The sequence below is a fragment of the Cryptomeria japonica genome, chromosome 3 (genome assembly GCF_030272615.1).
Source record: "Cryptomeria japonica chromosome 3, Sugi_1.0, whole genome shotgun sequence".
Classification (NCBI taxonomy): Eukaryota; Viridiplantae; Streptophyta; class Pinopsida; order Cupressales; family Cupressaceae; genus Cryptomeria; species Cryptomeria japonica.
Genome location: NC_081407.1, coordinates 36,328,621 through 36,336,501, shown reverse-complemented (window position 1 = coordinate 36,336,501; position 7,881 = coordinate 36,328,621).

Sequence of the window (7,881 nt, the reverse complement as noted above, 5' to 3'; positions counted from 1 at the left end):
GCAAGAGAAATGTTAGCGTTAATCAACCAAAAACTAGTCTAAGCAGGCATACCAAGAGAGACACTAAAAACAGAGTAAAGCATTTAACTATGAAAATGAATGCAAGAAGACATCTCCAAATGTCTTCTACCATGCTTGTAGCTCTTCCTCCCTTGTTCCTCTCCTCTCCAAGTTCCAAATTAGTGTAGCTCTCGGCAGCTTTTTGCACTATGGATGCCTCATGGAGATTCAAGATAAAAGATGATTAATCTAAAAATGATATGCAAATGAAAAAGAGCTAAAAATAAGAGATTTCCTAATTAGCTAGTGTTGATTTTAAAACAAAATAGTTAATATGCAAATGCTCTCTAAAAATGGCTATAATATAAATGCTTGCAAGTTTTCTGGATTATAGCTAAGAATGCTAAAATGCTTGAAGATTTATAAATGAGGAATGTGAGCTCTATTTATAGGAAAAATAGAGCAATGGATGGTTGAGATTGAGTAATCTCAACAAGGGTAATGATTGAATGGTTTATGATCTATGTGAGGACTTTCAACCCAATCCTAGGATGACAAGTGTCAACATGAGATGGGTTGAAAGGAGAGGGAAGAAGCATTAAATGCTTGACATGACATGAGGGTTAACCTGGGAGGTAAGGTTAAGGTTACGTTGAGTGAATAAGTTCATTATTCAAAGAATAATGCCTTTATCCAATGCATAAACTCTTGTGCAAGAGTTAGTGAGGATAACCATGGTCAAAGCAATAAATGCTTGAGAAGACACTTGGGTCACATGAGGGTTGAGTTAGGGGTCAAAGTCCCTAACCATGGGTACAAGTGGATTTAACCATAAATAGTCATGTAAGAGCCATTAATGGTCATGTAAGAGCCATTAGTGGTTTGGAAGACTTTAGAGGTTAGCTTGTTGGACACATAAAGCATTTAATGCTTTTCAAAGACTTTGGAGTCTTTGAGAAGTGACTCCAAGTTGCTTAGGAATGTGACAATATTTAGGGGATGGATTAGGATAATTAGGAAGGGGTTAGAAGAATCTAGAAGGGGATTAGGATTGCAAGTGGGTTTGGTGGTTGAGGGAGAATATGATTTTTATTAAAATAAAATTCATTTATTTCAACAAACAGGTTGCAAGTTACATTTTTAGGAGAATGCAAGTGGGGGATTTTAATGATTTAAATAAATGTTTTATTTAATTTATTTAAAAGAGTAAAGGGGGTTAAATGAAATAAATAAAATTTATTCATTTAATTGATTGTGAATTTGGTTTAATGAATGAATTAAAATAAATTAAATAATTTATTTAATTAATAGGAGAATGTTTGAAGATGAATTAATTAAATATTAATTTAATTAAATGATGGCTACTAGGTTTTTAATCAAATAAATAGCAAATATTTATTTAATTAAAATGGATAGATTTATGTGACTACATTTGCCCCTCTTTGAGACGATGCGGTTTATCGCGTTGTTTTAAAGAAAGAAAAATAGGTGTGAAGAAATATGCCCCATAAAATGTTAATTTAATGGGTGGCATGTTCCCTCGAGAGATGGGCTGAATTTTTTTTCAAAAAATCGGGTGATCTCTCGAAAAAGAATGAAAATTGGCGGGGTGATAGAAGAGAAGAATTGAGCAATACTGGTGAAAAAATAGAAGAAATCAGAGATAAAAAGGAGAAATAGAAGGCACAGGAAGTTCACGGGGACCACGGTGGTGAGCAAGGTAAAATTAGGGTTACGACAAAGAGTATCTATGAGGGGAAGGGGTGAAAACAGGCTCTTTTACATTTGTCTCCATATTGATTCCAGAGCTTTGATAGTGACCTTTTGAAAGAGCAAGCAACAGTCAGGATGTCGGTTCCCATAGCAGATCATCGGCTAGAGCGAGTTCATCAATTCCAACAGCCAGATGACTATGGACCAGCGGTATGTGAATGTGAATTTTTGAGTTTCATGCCTTTTTGATAGGTTTTTAAGTGTGTCCAAGTTGAGTCAGAACAATAGCGCTAAAATTGTGTTTTGGTGTTGTTGTCAATTTATTTAGTGCTATTGTGCCACTATAGCGCTTTTGCATAGTGGTTTTAGCACTTTTGTCAAGTCTAGCGCTATGGTATAGTTGTTTTAGCATGGTTGTGCTTGTAATGCTAGTGAGTATGGCTTGTAGTGCTTTTGTTTTGATGTGGTGCTATTGTATAATTGATTTAGTGCTATTATTGGTTTAGCACTATTGGGTAGTGGATTTAGTGCAGTTGTCAGAATATTAGCGCTATTATGTGCAGAGTAGTGCTTTTGTTTAGGAAGGTAGATGCCCCAGTGTGTTTGAAAAAGAATCTCTTGATGCCAACGATGGATGGATGGAGATGTGATTTTGAGAGTTGTTTTGAACCATAGCAGCCCTGACGAGACTTAGGTCATTAGGATAAATTTTTGTTGTAGTCTAGGTGTGCCATGATTGCTTACCTATTGAGACCCGAAGCTACTTGATCAAAGTATCTGTTGATAGTCTAGGTTTAAACTTAAGAAAGTTTGAAACAAAAGAACCAATGATGATGGTTGATGCACGTGTGTAGGAGGATATTTGCATCTTATAGATGCGCGAGAGGCATCCAGCCACACAGATGTTGTGCAATCAATTGACAGAGGCCGAGGTGGATTCCATTGCAATGACAGACCTATATGATGTTATGTATATGCCCATGATTTGGATGAATCATGGGTTGATCACAACATGTTGATCACAACATTGGCAGAGTGGTGGCATAGTGAGACATGCACATTTCACTTAGCGTAGGGGGAGATGATGGTTACATTGGAGGATGTATGGTGCATCCTACACATTCCTATTTGAGGAGAGCTTGTGACGTATGACTGAGCATGGGGGACAACAGTAGTACAAAGATTTTTTTGATGAAGATGTATTTATTCATGATGGCTTGATAGCATGGGAGGATATAACTGCTTTGTATGAGCCACTACCATCTATTTTATCAGGTATTGTTGGGGGACTTCTATGTCTAGATCGATTATCACTTGGACTAGCTATTGGTTGGGGTCAGGTGATCGAGTAGATGATGACAGAGGGGACCTAGTTTGCATGGGGACCGTGCATAATTTTGCACTTATATTGGGAGGTACATGAGGTAGTATACTGAGAGGTGAGCTCATTAGGAGTAGGGATCACTCTACTTCATGTTTGGGTGTGGGAGCACCTCCCTGTGACATGACCCATGAGTCTGAGATTCAGAGCAGTGGACCAGCCGTATGTATACATGTATGGAGGTATGATGAGTCAGCCCCACTTGGGGAAGTTAGAGTGGTGGAAGCAGACATTGGATGATTTAGATACTGTTATCTGGAGGTTGTACATTGAGTGTGAGCCCTAGGAGGATGATGTAGAGGCCTTTCCATATGTGTTCATGACATGATACCTCATTGGTAGGACAACCTACAATTTGGAGAGATAGCTTCCGGGGAGAGTACTGAGATAGTTTGGGTGGAGGCAGGGATTGCCTAGTGGATCGGGAGAGTATGCACGGGTGGTACAAGAGAGGTTCTTATGGGGGCCAGTATTACCCTATGATTAGGCTTTGGTAGATTTCTGCATGCTACAATCGAGACCATGACAGATGAGGTTGGGGATGGTAGATACAGGGGTTACAGAGGAGTATACACAATATATCATCGCAATCTGATTCCTTGGATATCCGATCTAGTAGAGCCTATTCCTTCCTTCGAGGAGGAGGGGAGATAGAGATAGAGGAGGAGAGGAGGTTGTGTAGGTGGATGAGGGAGAGGATATGGTGGTGGTGGGGATGGAGGAGGTGGTGATGGAGGAGGAGGAGGAGGAGGAGGAGGGGGTGGGGGTTTTGGAGGAGGTGGTGGATTCGGAGGTGGAGGTGGGGGTGGTGGACAATTATAGCAGAGAGGGAGAGGTGGTCAGCCATTATAGCTATCACATGGTCCTTTGATGCAGGGAGGCATTAGATTAGGTGGCAGGGATGCAAGGGAGGGATAGGTACCTATGGAGACAAGGGAGGGAGCCACTAGAGAGGCACCTATGGATATAGGGGAGGGAGCTATAGGTGGTGGAGATCTATGAGATCATATGATACTAGTTTTACATACTTGACTAGAGGATATGGAGGTAGAGGTGGCAGCTAGAGATGTGCAGTTGTTTGCACAAGAGTTAGAGTTGACCGTAGTGCTATAGGAGAGAGATGATGCAGTGGAGAGATTAGCAGAGCTATAGAAGAGAGTTCAGGTTGGAGTAGGAGCACAAGGTCCTACTAGGGAGGTGATGAGGGAGATTCGATGAGCACAGGCTGAGATAGAGTATTGGTGAGGGTTATATGAGCAGGTGGTGCCAGCTAGTCAGTGAGAACTGAGCTATTCCTAGATGTGGCAAGCGAGATCAGAGCGGTCTCAGAGGATGCAGAGCAGTGGTGGTGTGATGGGTCCTCCATGGTGAGATAGGTCAGGTGGTGTAGGGGGTAGTGGGGGAGTAGGTGGTGATGGTGGTGTAGGTGGTGCAGCATCTAGTCAAAGTGGCATCTGAGAGAGAATTTTGTATGTTATCATATTTATTATTTTTGGACTATGTCTTGGATGGCTCTTGGTAGCTGATATTTTGGACTTCATTGTACTCTGATACATGTATGTTTTTGGTGATATGATATGATATATATGAGGAGATCCCATATTTTGTGATGATATGTATGGATTTATACAGGATGATGATCTTATGATTTATTACTTTCTAGATGTATGTGTTGATAAGATGATTCCTATATGATGGCTACATGTATGTTTTATAATGTCTATATATTCATGTCTATGAATGTGGTACTAATATGTGGATGCAAGTTTATATACATGATTTGTTGGTGTAATGTTTTATGTATGTACTACTATGATGATGATGTATGCATAATGAAATGATCCTAATGATGATATAGACAGTACTTGTGCTTTATGTCGATTAGATGATGAGATGATGATATACAATGATGTTTGATGCAATGTATGAATGATTTATGTAAATGTATCTAGATGGTTAAAATGAATGCAATATGGATGAACAAATGCTTATATGATGATTTCTAAATGAATGCATATGTAAAATTTATAAACCAATGTTGAAGCAAATGGTGCTATTTGTGATGATCTAAATGTTGATAAAATATAGCTAAGTGAAATGATAATGTAATGATAATGCAACTCATGGGTAATGAATAACTGCACCTTAATGCAATTAAAAAAGATAATGAATGCATTCTAATGAATCTTAAATGAAATTTGTTGTAAGATGAAATGAATGAATATAAGACTATACTAGATGGATAAATGAATGCACTTAACTTGTGGATAGATAAATAAATACATGCAACTATGGAAATCTAAACAAATGTATGGGAAACAGGTTAAAATGATGATAAATGATGAGTGTAAATGATACTTAATGAATGCACAATAATGGCTAATAATGGTAATAAATGCAATGATGAGAATTTTTCATATAAATGAATCTAAATGTCATGAGTTTGCAATGATGTAATGATACTAATACAAGTACCTAATAATGAACTATATGTATTTAAATGCAACTAAATGATATGAAATGCACTCTAATGAATGGATAAAAATAAAGTTAATAAACCTATATGCAAGCATATGATAATGAGCTAGGTGTATTTAATTGAAACTAAATGTAATGAAATGATGATGTGGTCATGATAGATAAATGCAAGGTTGTTTAGACTTTGCATGATGCACTAATGATGTATCAGAGAACTTTGTCATTATTTGTATCCAAGACCAATTCATTTTTCAAACAACTTCTTATATTAATCTTGTTCACACTTGCATACAAAACCATGCATATGAATGATGAATGATTAAATGGATGGGTGATATGCAACAGAATGCAATATAAACAGATGAGATGGAATGAAGATCCATGGTGCTTTATTTTCATCATTGAGCATGGTAGTATTAGTCTTGGATGAGGCAGTAGGAACCAAGGATAGAGCATTGTACTTGCAAAAAAGTAGCATAAATAAATAATAAAGAATATGGACCCTCCATAATGGTTCATGTTCATATGGTCAAGGTATACGCTGTAGTCAGTAAGCCATAGTGATCCATGACTATATTTTGCATAAGATCACATAGCTTAGTGAACTTCCCACATAGACACCATTAGTACATGCCATAGAACTTCATTGGAATAATTCATAGAAGATAAGCAAATAGAAACGATACTTAGGAACCATCATGGCCACTCTAATCACTTGTGGATATCCTGGAGTAGCATAAGAACCTGATATAAATAAATAAATAATGTATCAAATTGACCAAGTACTTGATAGCTTAAACAAAATTTTCTTGTTAAAGAAAATGTTATCTTGTCTTTGTTTTAGTAAGGAAGGATGCATCCTTGTTAAGATAGTTGGCATGTCAATGTTGATTGTTTGGTTGGTATGATAAGTGATCATCGTTTGAGTATTTCACAATGTTTGTTTGGTATCTTCTTGGATGCGTATGTACAAGGTGTTTCCATGTTTTTGATTGATTTTTGATGTTTTCTGATGTTTGTTTTGCTTTTGTGAGTTTTTTTGAATGTTTTTGCGATTTTGTGATTGTTTTGAATGTTTTTGGTATTTTGTGAGATAGTTTTCCGAATGTTTTTTTGGATTTTTATGCGTGTTTTGAATGTTTTTGGTATTTTGTGAGACAATTTTGAATGAAGAACTTAATGAATCATCAGTAATGTAGAATCCACTTCCATCAAACAGATGAAGGGCATTGCCCCCAGTTTAGACATGACTATGGAAAAGCAGGATGCAAGACGCATGAAGTAGTATCCTTGATTGCAGATTAATAACAAGCCATGGCTTTGATTGATGGATGAATGGATGAAATGAATGTGATCACAACAAGTCTGAAAGACAATGGAGCCATAGCCTTTATGAGTGGTGCCTTTTTGCCAGGTTTTCACCATCGCACTTACCCAAGGTGCCACCAGAGTGGTTGTTCATCGTTTGGATGCATGAGTTTTCTTTACTATTTTCATTTTTTTGTATTTTCTTTAGGACAATTATCTAAATGTTTTTGGTTTTTTTTCTTATATGTATGGGAGCCTGATGCTCTGTACAGCTCATGTATAAAACCATTTGAGGTGCATGTTGTTGATCGGATTTGCTAGTGGGTCTCCTTCTGAAGTAGCCAATTGATATGCCCCAGACCCAAATACAACAGTGATAACATATGGACCCAACCAGTTTGATTCAAAATTTCCCTAATGTTCTCTGTTTGGTTGGTTACAAGGATTCTCTTAGAGAACAAGATCACCTACCTCAAATGTATGAGGTCTAAGTCGATTATTATAGCTTCTGCTCATGCACTGCTGATAGACTTTGAGGTGATTGTATGCATCTTGTCATTTCTCATCAAGTAGCTCCAAGTCTTGAAAACATGATACTCAGTATGCTTCATCATCTATCAAATTATGCAAGGAAACCTATAGAGATGGTATCTTGACCTTGATAGGTAAGATAGCTTCTGCTCCATGGACTAGTGAGTAGGGAGTTGCGCCTGTAGGGGTTCGAATGCTAGTTCGATACACCCATAGTGTTGGATTCAATTGAATGTGCCAATCACGACCGACATCATTGACTGTCTTCTTGAGGATTCTCAATATGTTTTTATTTGATGCTTCAGCTTGACCATTTCCTTGTGGGTAATAGGGAGTGGAAAAGTGGTGTTGGATGTGAAACTGCTCACAAAGCTCATGGACATCCTAATTTTTGAAAGGAAGACCGTTATCTATGATGATGGACATGGGTACACCATACTGGAAGATGATGTAATTAAGGATGAATGAGG